This window comes from Lutra lutra, chromosome 7, assembly GCF_902655055.1.
Source record: "Lutra lutra chromosome 7, mLutLut1.2, whole genome shotgun sequence".
NCBI classification, from domain to species: Eukaryota; Metazoa; Chordata; class Mammalia; order Carnivora; family Mustelidae; genus Lutra; species Lutra lutra.
In genome coordinates, this window is record NC_062284.1 from 126,402,002 (window position 1) to 126,414,132 (window position 12,131).

Below are 12,131 nucleotides of genomic sequence, written 5' to 3' on the forward strand. Positions count from 1 at the left end.
GCCAGCACCATTCGGGCAGCCCAGTCATGGGCAGTCTTGCAAAGGAAGTAACGCAGAGACCAGTGAGGCAATCTATGCTCCAGGTCACTCTCCTGGATGGAGGATCCAGCCACGGACAACTAAAGAGATCCCCAGGTATGAATCTAAGAGCTTTTCAGGGCCTCTCATCAATCCCATGTGCAGAATAAAGGATCCAAGAGTGTACGAAGCAAGAAATGTAATGAAGGAAGAAGTACATTTGGATCCTTACCTAGGCTCAAGATACCCCACCTAGATACCATGTTAGTCCTAGCCAGTCTCCAGCACAAAGAGGAAAATTGTAGGGAAAGCCTGTGACCCACATGCCCGTCAAAAGCAATACTGCAAGCAATACAAGTACTTTTCACAGTTATGGACAAGTCCCAGACTACGCTGGTTTTGCCAGCCTCTCTTGTAGCTAAGAATGGCCATGTGGCTCAGTTCTAGCCAATGGGATATGAAGGGAAGTTTACTAGAGGGGGAGGAAGGGATGTTTGAGAATGATTTTCCTCCCTGATAAAGGAAAACTTTCTCAGCTCAGTCCACTCTCTTCCTTTCTTGTATATGCTTTTCTCAAAATGAGATACCTGGAAATGTGGCAACCATCTTTCATTCACAAGACTAGCAGCTTAAGATAAAGCCAAAAAGCCAAGGGCAGGAGAGCAGAAACAGCCTAGGTCCTTTATGTGTCATGGAGCACTGTAGCTTGGGGCTGCCAGTATCCAGACTGTTCATGTCGGGTAATTACATGTCTTTACTGCTTGAACCATTATGACTGGTTCTTCTGATACTTGCTGCTGGAAAGCATTCCTACCTTAAACATAGGCTGTAAGCATCAAAGTCCAACTCAAGCGTGTGCTAGACACTGATGCCCAACATGCCAAGATCGAAAGAATCTGGAAAAGGAGTTTCTAGTCTAGAAATGAGATAAATGCACAAACATATATGACCCTGTGATGCCTAGTAACTTTTGAAAAAGTGCATAGGTTCAATCAGTTACCTAAGAGAATTCAATCTTATTTGGCCAAGTACGATTACAGACAGACATTCATGGGTGGTAGAAAACATTCATTATGGACCTGCCTCTCATTCACAGAGATTCAAGGACAGACAGGACTACTACAGTCCCTTCTCTCTCAGACCTCCCTTTTTTTTCTCTGATTTTCCCCTCCCTGTGTTCTTTAGTCTTTCTGCTGCATATCCAGCTGCCACCTGCCCCTTGGTGGTTGCTGCTTATGGGGTGCATTTCTAGTTCCATCCTGGTTGGGAAGCAGAGGAGAGTTCTTGTAATTGGCAGTTTTTAAGGTTCTTCTTAGGATTCAACTTGGTTAAAAAAAATTCTTCATAGTAGAAGAGCTGAAACTTAAAAGCTCCCTTTCACTCAATATCAACTTTAACTAGGGCATACTGTCAATAGATTATTATGTTCTAAGTTTCCCTTCCTATCAGGTGGTAAATGGAATAATCAAACAGGCAAAGAGGACAGAACACTATTTCTCACAAAAAATGTGAAGATGACAAGCATACTTGTTGGAAATGGGGTCCAGTGTTACAAGACGCAGGAGGCATAAACAAGGGGTACCTTTGTTGGGTTGGAAGAGTCAGGGAAGTATTCACAAATGAGTAGCATTTGTGTTGGGACTTCATGGATGATTAGAAATGTATTAGGATACTTTGTTGTAAATAACAAACTCAACTTGAAGTAGTTTAGGAAAAAGACTTAATTGGAAAGATACTGGGTCTCTTTCACAACGTAAAAGGAAAAGGTGAAAGAAGGAGGGGTAAGGAAATAGCTGGTCTGCAGCACAATGGAGCGGGGAGCATCTCTCTTTGCTTTGTTTGCCTGTTTCTCTCTACATCTTAAAGCAGAGGAAAAAGGGATGCCAATTTTTTCTCCTCTTAGGAAATTTTGAGGAACTCTAGCTGATTCACCTTGGTTCATTTGATCACCTGTAGACCAATCAGCTGTGATAAGAACTGTGGAGTCTTGGGATAACTTGTCCGTGCCTGCCAGAGACACACAGGTGAGGCAGTGGAGGAAAAAAGACACAGGTGTTTTGGAAGGAATCCTGTTGTCATCTGGAGCTGGCATGTCTTGCGTGTGCGTGCATGTGTGGATATGTGTGTATTTGTAAGGTATTGGGCAGATAAATAGAAATGAGCACAGAAGGGACATGAAAGATGATAAGGTGGGTGTAATTTGTGAACAGCCTGCCATGTAGAGGGAATAGTACAGAGACATGAGAGTCTATGATGCATTCTGAGAACTACAAATAGTTCAGTATTGGTGGAATAAAGTTGGAGAGGGTAACAGAAGCTGAAATCGGAGAGGTAGGTTAAGTCTGATCCAGGAGGATCTTGTAGCCCCTGGTAAGGCACTAAGACTTCTTCCCTTAGGTAATGAAGAGCTATTGAAGGATTTTGAATAGGGGAGAGAGATAATAACATTGAGTTAGATCATTCTGGTAGCTATGAGAGTGAAGGATCATAGAGCTGTTTACAGATATGTGGTACCCAGCATGAGCAGACCTTCATGGTACAGAAGCTGGTTGTAAGCGGAATGGAAAAGGGACATTAAATTTCATTAGCTCATGCAGCGAGATAGTTATTCTTTTTGCAAATTCTTTTTTGAGTCTGTTTGATTTAGCCAAGGAGAAATGATCAGTTTGGTGCTGGTATGTCTTTAATACCTAAGTCTTGATAATCTTTCTCCTTATGAAAGAAAGAGCGGGGCCTCAGAACTTTTAGCAGCCAACAATAGTCAGCTAAGATTAGATAATGTGGCTTTACTTTCATTGTACTATTTTTGTGGTTAACATTCTATTTATGGCAAGTAATACTTGTTTTTCATAGATGGCAATGAGATAAAAATTGCTTTTCAGTGAAGTTGAGCAAGAGGAGAGCCAATGTAAAGAAACAAGTACACGATAGTGTAGATGATACACGGATATGGAATGATCGGTGACAGTGGGACACCAATGACTGAGATTTGGGATACCCTAGGAAAGAAGAAAATAAGATTAAACAAGAAAGGCTGATAAGAAGGATATTGCAATAGTAGAGGTGAGAGATTTTAAATTCCTTGAGATCAGAGAGCCTTATCTTATATTTATTTTGTTTTTTCCTATCTTATATTTATTTTGTTTTGTCCTCAGGAATAAGCCTTGAAGGCAGCCAGAATGACTGTCTAGTTAGTTCCCTTGTCAACAATGCAAAACATTGTCACATATGGTAAGCCGGATCCTGATGTTAATTCATTCTTTCAAACTTCCAATACAAAGTTCTCAAAACTTCCAATACATCACCTCAAATCCCATTTGGGAAGGTGGGCAGTATAAATGAATTATGTTTTTAAAAACACTTTAAAAGCTCCTACTCATCCTTTAAGTTCCTTTAGCTTAAATGTCACCTCCTCTGAGAAACATGCCCTGATTTCTCTGTGTACACCCAGTTGCTCTTTGTCCTGAGCTTTCAGTGAACCTTCTTACACATTTAGGCCAAACTTTGCAGAACATTTTCTTTGTGTGCCTCTTCATTAGGCTCTAACCTTCCCAGTGACCCTGTCTTTCTTTTTACCCATAGCTCCGAGGACTGTTCTGGCACCAAAATAAGAAGGAGCTCAATGAACATTTGTACAACAAATGAATCTTGCTGTGGGGACATCACATTAAGGAAGAACATTTAGAACGTCATTACATTCTATTGATTTCAAATTCAATGAAAGTTCAAAGAAGAGCAAAATCAACATGAACTGGAACGTGTATTGAAGGAGTTATGGATGTTACAAGGCTTGGGTTGGAAACAAGAAATCTAAATAAAGATTCTTTAGCATCGCTTCAGCTTCCTAATAACAAGATTTCTCACTCAATAATCTGTGTGTGTGGGGTGGGTGGGGGGGACACCGGAGGGAGGGAAGTAAGGAGCTGGGTCCTTGGGAAGTATTTCTCTTGCATCTTCTCCTTGTCTGCCTTCTTGAGAACTACTTTCTGGAATATGGCTGACATTGTCTACTATCCCTCGTCCCATAATTCCACAGAATGCTTGTCCATAAATATTTGTGGAATGGAAGCACCCTACCATAAAGATAAAACGAAATTCTCTATTATTGACTGAAGTTCATTAAGAGTTCATAGAAGGAAGAAGGGTAGGAACAATGAGATCTTATTGAAGGATTTCTAGCAGATACAGGCTGGAGTCAGGCTATAGAACCATAAAGACATTGACTCTCCTACTCTGGTACCCTCCATTATTTTTCTATATTGCCAGTTAAGATGACTTCAGTCCTTTAAACCAGCAAAAGCTACACTGACAATAGAGTAGTCACCAGCCATGTGTGGCTATTTATATTTAAAAGCAATTAAAATTCAGTTCTTCGGTGATACTAACCACATTTCACATGTCCAACAGCCACATGTGCATGGTGGCTTCCATATCGAATAGCTCAGATAAAGAACATTTCCATTAACATAGAATGTTTGATGGGACAGTGCAGATCTAAGGAGTAAATTCCCTCTGGGTTGCTGAAGGTGGGAGCTTGAGGGCAAGACAAGCCAACTTACAACTGTATTTTACAGACTTTTCTGTTCCTCTACACTGTTACACCATTAGCTACTAACACTCTAAGATTTAACTAACATTTCCTCCATTGATGGTTTCCAAACTCTCTGAATGCCCGCTGTGTATATGTTTCGTTTTGCTTTTTACAACTCAGTGGTTTTTAGTATATTCACAAAGTTGTGCACTTATAACCACTATTTAAATCCAGAACATTTTCATCAACCCAAACGGAAACCCCATATGCACTCAGCAGTCGTTCTCCATTTCTCCTTCCCCTGACCTCTTGGCAACCACAGATCTGCTTTCAGTCTCTACAGATTTGCTTACTCTGGATATTTCATCTAAATGGAAACATTCAGTATGTGGTCTTCTGTGTTTGGCTTCTCTCACTGAGCATAATGTTTCCCAGGTTCATCCATTTTGTAACATGTATCAGTCTTCATTCCTTTTTATGGCTGAATAATATTCCATTTTATGGATGTACCACATTTTGTTTACCTATTCATCAGTTAGTGGATATTTGTGTTGTTTCAATTTCATAGCTGTTATAAATAATGTTGCTAAGAATATTCATGTACAAGTTTCTATCCGGGCATATGTTTTAAATTCCCTTGAGTATGTACCAAGGAGTAGAATTACTGGGTCTTATGGTAACTCTGTGTTTAACTCTTTGAGGAAACACCAAGGCTGATTTTCTAAATCAGCTGCATCATTTCATCTTGTGTATATTTCAGACCTCATTCTTCTCTTTAGCTGACAGTGCCTAACATACAGAAACTACCTAGTCACTATTAGACTGGGCAGATGATCACTTTGGCTCACATCAAACATCCAGCCAGCCTGGAACTACAGGATGCCTTGTTGAACAGCACTGGGGTATGGTCCCAGTCTCCTTAATGCCTCTCTATTACCTGTAAATAATTTCATTCAGTCAGTTCAAGTTTATTGAATACTTAGTACTGAGTTCCTTGTACTAGGCCAGGCATTAGTGATAATTAGTTGGAGGGATGGTCATGCAAATGGATCACTAGAATATTGTTGCTTCGTACTGGAATGAGAATATAACAGGGACAAGGGGATCACTACCAAGGACAGGACATTTTCATTGAGTCTTGAGTGCTAAATAGAAGAAACGCGATGCAGGAGGCACTGCCAAGCAAAGCATTTTGCGGGATGAGATAGGGGACAGAGAGATTCATAAGCAGTTCCTGCCCACAAGAAGGTTCCAGGGTGGACAGAGTGGAATCCAGATTCTTCTTTCACTTCTCATACTTCAGAAGGTCGAGTTTAGTGCGATGCAACCAGGGCTATCGATTTAAGAAATTATCTTGGGTCAACCTAGTTCTCTACCTAAAATAGCCTTTCTTCTTCCGAGTGATAGTGTGACCAATCCAAATGGAACTTATGCTATGGCAAAAGCCACAGCTATGGAAAGTGAGCAACTGGGATGATGGGCTGATGTCTCCATGTGCGTCTGAAGCTTGGACAGGGATACTGGTGTAAGAACCTTCCTCACACAGTCTGTTTTGCTCTGGTGTTCTTATCAGGTGAGGCTCCACCCAGCCCAGTCCATCTTTTCAATATAGAGTCAACGGATCATTCGTCCATTGATATAATCTTGGAAAACGGAGCTAATTCCTTGTAGGGTCCTGGGCTTCTCAAAGTAATGACGTTAAGCTCAACTAGGGTACAAATCAAGCTGTTCAGAGTAGGAGGTCAAGCTGGTTTTCACTCCAGCCTTTCTCTACCAACCCAAACTTCTCCCTCTAGAGTTCTGTCAACATAGGAGAATAGATCTAGAGGAAATACTTGTAGGAAAATGGTTACATATTTGCTTTCAATTTTTAAAAAAATTTTCATTTATTTATTTGACAGACAGAGATCACAAGTAGGCAGAGAGGCAGGCAGAGAGAGAGGAGGAAGCAGGCTCCCTGCTGAGCTGAGACCTTGGAATCATGACCTGAGCCCAGTGAGCCACCCAGGGGCCCTGAGGTATTGGTGCAACTAAAGTCAAAGGTGTTAAAATAGAAACGGTGCTACTTTTTTCTACTCACTGTTACCTGGTTGCTTAAAGGGGGCTCCTTTTATGAGTGGTAAAACAAAGTTTTGGCACCATCCTGAATTTATAGTGGTTGTTCTTATTCTTTAGAAAGGCCCAGCTCAGGTGAGACAAAATGTTGGGAGGGCTAAAGAACTGTGGGAGAAGATATGGAAGACAGGAACTATTTTAATTCCCTACCCTCTCTCTCCCTTCCATCTTGTGCCTCTTAACTGCAACGTGGAATGACTGTTGGTGTGTCTTCCAGATGAAAATCTCTCACACTGCCAACTGATGTCACTTGGCCACACGTTTCACAGGACATGTGGACATCCTGAGGCCAGCTGTTTTCTGTACTTCTGTATTACTATATCCAAAGCGCTTAGAAAAGTGCCTGGCAAACAATGTGTGCCATAGAGAAGTCAGGGTTATTATTATTATTGTTACTATTTCCATTATTATACGGTCTTAGCTCCCTATCTAGGTATTAAGGTCCTTGTAAGTGAAGATCTATCTCACCATCTTACTCGTTCTTACTAATTTGTAAACGTGTCGGACCTCACACACGTCGCTTTCCTTTTGCGAACTCTGGTTGGACCACATAGAGATAGATGGTGCGTCAAGTCCAAGCCAAGTCCAAAAACACAATTTGGCAACCACTGTTTACAAGCCGCCGTCCTGCTTATAAAAACAGGAAATCAAAACCCTGTAGGTTTTTGCAGGAGTGAGGCCGCAGAAGCAAGGATCCCCCCAGTCCAGCCTTGGTAGGAGGAGTGGGAGAGACTCCAAGGCGATCCCCACTCCCCGCCACCCCATGCTTCTCGTCCTACTTTCCACTTCATCCCTTTTCTCCACAACCGGCCTCCGCGGACGCAGAGGGGCAAGATCCCGGTTTCGTGTCTGGTTCTCCGCCCGGAGGTGCAGCGGGGACGGGAGGCAGCGGCGCCGGGGACTCCGGGAGCAGGTCCAGGCGGCGCCCCGCCCGTCCCACCGCCCCGGCTCCCGGCCACCCAATCAGCGCGCGTCTCGGGCGCGCGCTGCGGCCAATCAGGAGCGGCGGGAGCGGCGCCAGGAGCCCGCGGGCGCGGAGCGAGCCTGGAGAGTCAGGAGCAGGCGGCGGCGCTGCGGCCGCGAGGGAGGGCAGCGAGAGCAGCAGGGCCGGACGAGGATCCCCGCGCCAGCGCAGCCGGCTCTACCGCGGCGGCGTTCCGGCCGACGCTCGGGACCCTGCAGGCGGTGTCGCAGGTAACAGCGCGTCCCGCGGTGGAGGGCGAGGGTGCCCCGCCGGTGGGGCTCCGCAGGTGGAGCGGGCGAGGGGTAGGGGTGGGGGCGGGGGCGGGCCGCCCGCGAGGTCCTAGCGCCGCGAGTGCAGCCCCTCGCTCAGCGGGTCCCTGAACCTCCGCGCGTGCCTCGGTCGGAGCCCCGGGGAGGCGCGACATTTCCACCAGCCGCAGGCGTCCGAGGGTGGGAGGGGGTGAGGTGAGCCCGCCTAAGGGGGGCGAGGTGGAGGGGGGTCGGGAAGACACCTGCGACTTCCTCACCCCTACGCGGACACGGGTGTCTTCCCTGAGATGTGAGTCCCCGCGACATCTTTGTTGGCCCGTATAGGGAGGCGACAACAGGTGTCCCTGGGGACGGTGCTTCCCCCGCCACCCCGCTCCGCCCCGAGTGAAACTGGGTCTTGGCGTTCCGCTCCACCTTCGGGGTGTCCGGAGACAGGACCCTTGCCTGGCCTCTCAGGCGCGCTGCCCGCTGGACAGCGCCCAGAGGCGGCCTGGACCCGGCAGACCCTGGCTTTGGATGGAGTTTCCTCCGCGCGTTGCCAAGCAATTTGCTGGACACCCGCCTCTTACTGGGTGAAGAAGAGTTGAAGATGAGAGAGATAGAGACAGAGAGAGAATGAGAATGTGTAAGTGCATGTGTTGCCCCTACTGGAAGGAGCTCCCTGAGGGCTGTGGGTAAATCATTAACTGTCTTGTGCAGCTACTTGGCCTCTGAAAGGGAGAGACAGCCTTTCTCTCAGGCAGGTCATTCGTGCCCTCTGTGCCTCACTGTCCTCATCTGTAAGGTGGCCATAAATAATTGCACCTGCTCCATAGCGTCCTTTCGAGGATTAAATAAACCAATGCCGGCAAAACACCGAGCACAAGGCTATACGGAGTGGATGGTCTTTTAAAGAGTAAGTCAGATGTGTCCTACCTGGCCCAGTGACCATTTGGAGCTCTGAACAGCTTTCTAAACTCAAAGGGAAAAATGCTATTATTAATGTTTCTGATCGTATCGTTTAAAGGTAATACATCCTTTGAGGAATTAAAAAAAAAAAAACTTCATTGGAATGGCGAAAGAGATAAATGGATTCCGATTAGTAACTGAGAAAAGCTTTGTAAACCTTGAAGAAATTGTTATGAATGTCGTGTGAGAAGAAGATCTTGTTTTTTTTGTCGAATGCTCATCTTTGACTGGTATGGCTTAAGGGGGAGGACTTGAAGGTTCTTATACTTTCCAGTCTTCCCTTGGACAAGCTTAAAGAGAGAGAAAGGAAGAGAAAAACAAAAAGCCCAACCGCACAACGAAATGCCAGCAGCTCATAGAAACCTAAAATTGCCATTCCTACTTTAGACGGTTATTGCTATGTCAGACCTGGGTGGTCTGGTTTAGTTCTTTGCCACTGTGTCGCTTTTCTGTCCTTGTTTTCTTTCCCTTGTTCATTTACCGAAAATATCAATATGTAGCTGATTTACTTGGAATTCTGAACCTTCTGCTCCTTAACATCCTACCCTGTGACAGACCCAAAAGGTCCTGAGGGCATCGTCAGTGAGAATCTGCCTGTCTTAGCACGCCACACTACCTGGGAAAGGAACAGGCAGAAGGCTTCAGTTCTCCAGGTGCCCCAGTGCTCTTGCCAGGAGCCTTTAAATAAATCCATCCACTTAGAGGAAGTGATTATCTTCTCAGGGGGTAAGAAGCCCACTTCCAGATGCAAGTCTTTCAAGTGTCGAATTAATTCCACAACCTTTTAACTTGTTGATAAGGAGACTTTTACTCTCTCCACCAGAATGGGAATGGGAGGATCCGAACACTTGGTGATGGAGGAGGGAGGGAGATGTGTGGGGCATGGGAAAGATTGCTGAGCTCAGAGCCAGACCCACACTTGGTGAAAACTGTTTCTGTGGCTGATGGCTGGGAAACCTGGACAAGTTGCCTTGCTTTTCTGAGCCAAAGTCTCCCACTCTGTAAAATGAGGGTTTAATTTTCTTTCTTTCTTCTTCTTCTCCTTCTCCTTCTCCTTCTCCTTCTTCTTCTTCTTCTTCTTCTTAAGAGGAGTTGTTGTTCTAGGGATAGTACTAATGAATAGGAAGTTCCCAGCAAAGTTCCAAGGACACAGTTACAGGTCTGTAGCATCCAAATGGGATCCTACAGGAGTCGATCAGTTATACCTAGGAACGAGAAAAGACTTGATCGAGGAAATAATACCTGAACTGAGTGTAGAGGAATGAGCAAGTCTCCTATGCAGATAGGATTGAGGTGGGATTGGAAGGAAAGGTAGAGCAGAGGAGAAAGACATTCCAGACAGAGGGGTCTGGGGGATCAAATGTGCCATAATGGTCAGCTTAGGCAAAATAACAAATAACCCCCAAATTTCAATGGCTTACAAAGTTTATTTCTCACTTATCCTGAGTGTCCAGTGCACGTCAGTTATGGTTCTGCTCCTTACCTGTTTTCATTCCAAGACCCTCCAGAAGCTTAAGAAACAGCCTCTTTCTGGGATAATACTGATCTCATGTAGGGGAATGGGAAAAAAGAGAATATGATGAAACAAAAATATGGCACTTAGTATCTGCTCAGAAGTCCCTTCAACTCTTATGCTCTTGGCTAAGGTAAATCACAGCCAAACCCCATGTCAGTGGGATGGGGAAGTATGAGCCTCCTGCAGACAGTGAGGTATGGCTAAGTAGGAGGGAAAGTGCAGAAGGAAACAGGGCCAGGGAGGTGGCCCAGATCCAGCGATGAAGGGCCCCGGTTGTGTGCAGGTGTTTGGAACTTTATCTAATGGGCAAGGAGCAGCCACTGATGGGTTTTTAAGTTGGGGTTTGACCTGGTCAGATTTTTCAGGCAAAGCACATGTCTCTAGTGGCAATGTGGGGAGAAGACCAAACTAGGTGAGATTAAAAGTGAGAAATGATGAGGTCCCAAATGAATTCAGCAGCCTCGAATCTCCCTCGCTATCTGTCACATGACTTGAGTTTCCATTGCTGGAAATTTGTTTCCTTTTTTTTTTTTAAGTCCTCTCCTAAGATGCACATGCTCTCTCATCTTCATGTCAGCTAAAGCAGCGGTTCTCAAACTTCACTGTGCCTCAGAATTACCTGGAACCCTTGAGAAAACACAAATTTGTGGGTCCCACTCCTAGAGTCTCTAAGTCGATAGGTCTGGGGTGGCACCTGGGAATTAACATTTCTGACAAGAGCTCCAGTGTTGCTGATGCTGCCAGTCCAAAGTCTACACTTCGAAAACCATGGAGCTAAAAGGAGAAATTAAGGTGTGGTTGAGGGAAAGGCCTGAATAGAAGGGCCTAATGGAAGGAGGAAAATTCTGGAAGGTCCCAGCATTCTCCATCTGGTGGATTTGCTGAAGGCTGGCAGTGGCAGTGGGGTCTCTGAGAGTGACTGATTCTCTAGGTTTATATTACACTGCAGATATAATTCTCACCCCGAGGAAACGAAAGAAGTTTGGATTCACAGAAGAAGCACATAAGTGCTATTTTATCCCTCCCTTTGTAATTCTGCCCTGATTATCTACCCCCACCCCCATCAGTGAGCACACACCCTTTGGTCTGGCTCGAGACCTCTCACTCAAGTCTGTCAGCATACATCAGTTCTGATCCATCACAGCTTTAATTCTGGAACTGGGGTTTGCCCATTGGGTGGACATTTGGCTGAATTTTTAAATAGTCAGACCAAGACATTTCTTACTTCACTTGAGGTCATCTTCATGAATAAACATCTGTACCATATGATCATGCAAAGTGTGGTCAACTCTCCCAAGATAAATAACCCCCTGAGAACTCAAGATGTCCACAGTTTAGCTTATACTGATGGGCGGGGCAGGTCGCAACAATTCCTTGAATGGTGACTCACCGCTCCTGTAATGAGAGCATTCCAAGAGTGGACGTGAAGGAGAAAATATGTTGGCATGTACAACATGACACAAGAAATAAAACACAGCGGGGGTTTGTTTTCTTTTTACTCAATTTTTCTCAATTCTGGATGTTGGAAAAAGCGTTAACTCTGCCAGGGTCCTGATAATCAGCGATATGCCTGCCCACACCATGTGGATACATGAAATACTTTCAGAGTCAGCATTCTGGGTGCTGGCCAACAGGTTACAGTATTTGTTTCAAGGTGGTATGAGAGTATAACAGTCCATTGGGGTGTGGATAGCCTGTACTAGAAATTATATGCATATGAACTTCATATAAAATAAGAGATGTCATGGTGGGTCCAGACTATAAAATGAA

General features: G+C 44.9%; 1 protein-coding gene and 1 long non-coding RNA gene across 9 annotated transcripts in view; both read left to right on the plus strand.

Moving 5' to 3' along the window:
* The first annotated feature begins 600 nt into the window (after window positions 1–600).
* LOC125104772 (uncharacterized) lies at window positions 601–3,806 on the plus strand. 2 transcript variants are annotated; one of them, XR_007128730.1, is made up of 4 exons: window positions 601–758; window positions 1,922–2,042; window positions 3,174–3,249; window positions 3,601–3,806. It is a non-coding gene; the product is annotated as an uncharacterized LOC125104772 (long non-coding RNA). The 2 variants fall into 2 exon arrangements; XR_007128731.1 differs by lacking the exons at window positions 601–758; window positions 1,922–2,042 and adding an exon at window positions 2,060–2,119.
* A 3,908-nt stretch (window positions 3,807–7,714) lies between these two features.
* STON2 (stonin 2) overlaps window positions 7,715–12,131 on the plus strand; it is a 155,882-nt gene continuing 151,465 nt past the window's right edge. For 5 of the 7 annotated variants that reach the window (XM_047738602.1, XM_047738597.1, XM_047738604.1 and 2 more), the window contains exon 1: window positions 7,715–7,858. The gene's annotated coding sequence lies outside the window, so the exon portion shown is untranslated. Of the gene's footprint in view, window positions 7,859–8,221; window positions 8,523–12,131 lie in introns of all 7 variants that reach the window. The other 2 variants (XM_047738598.1, XM_047738599.1) reach the window with 1 other exon arrangement.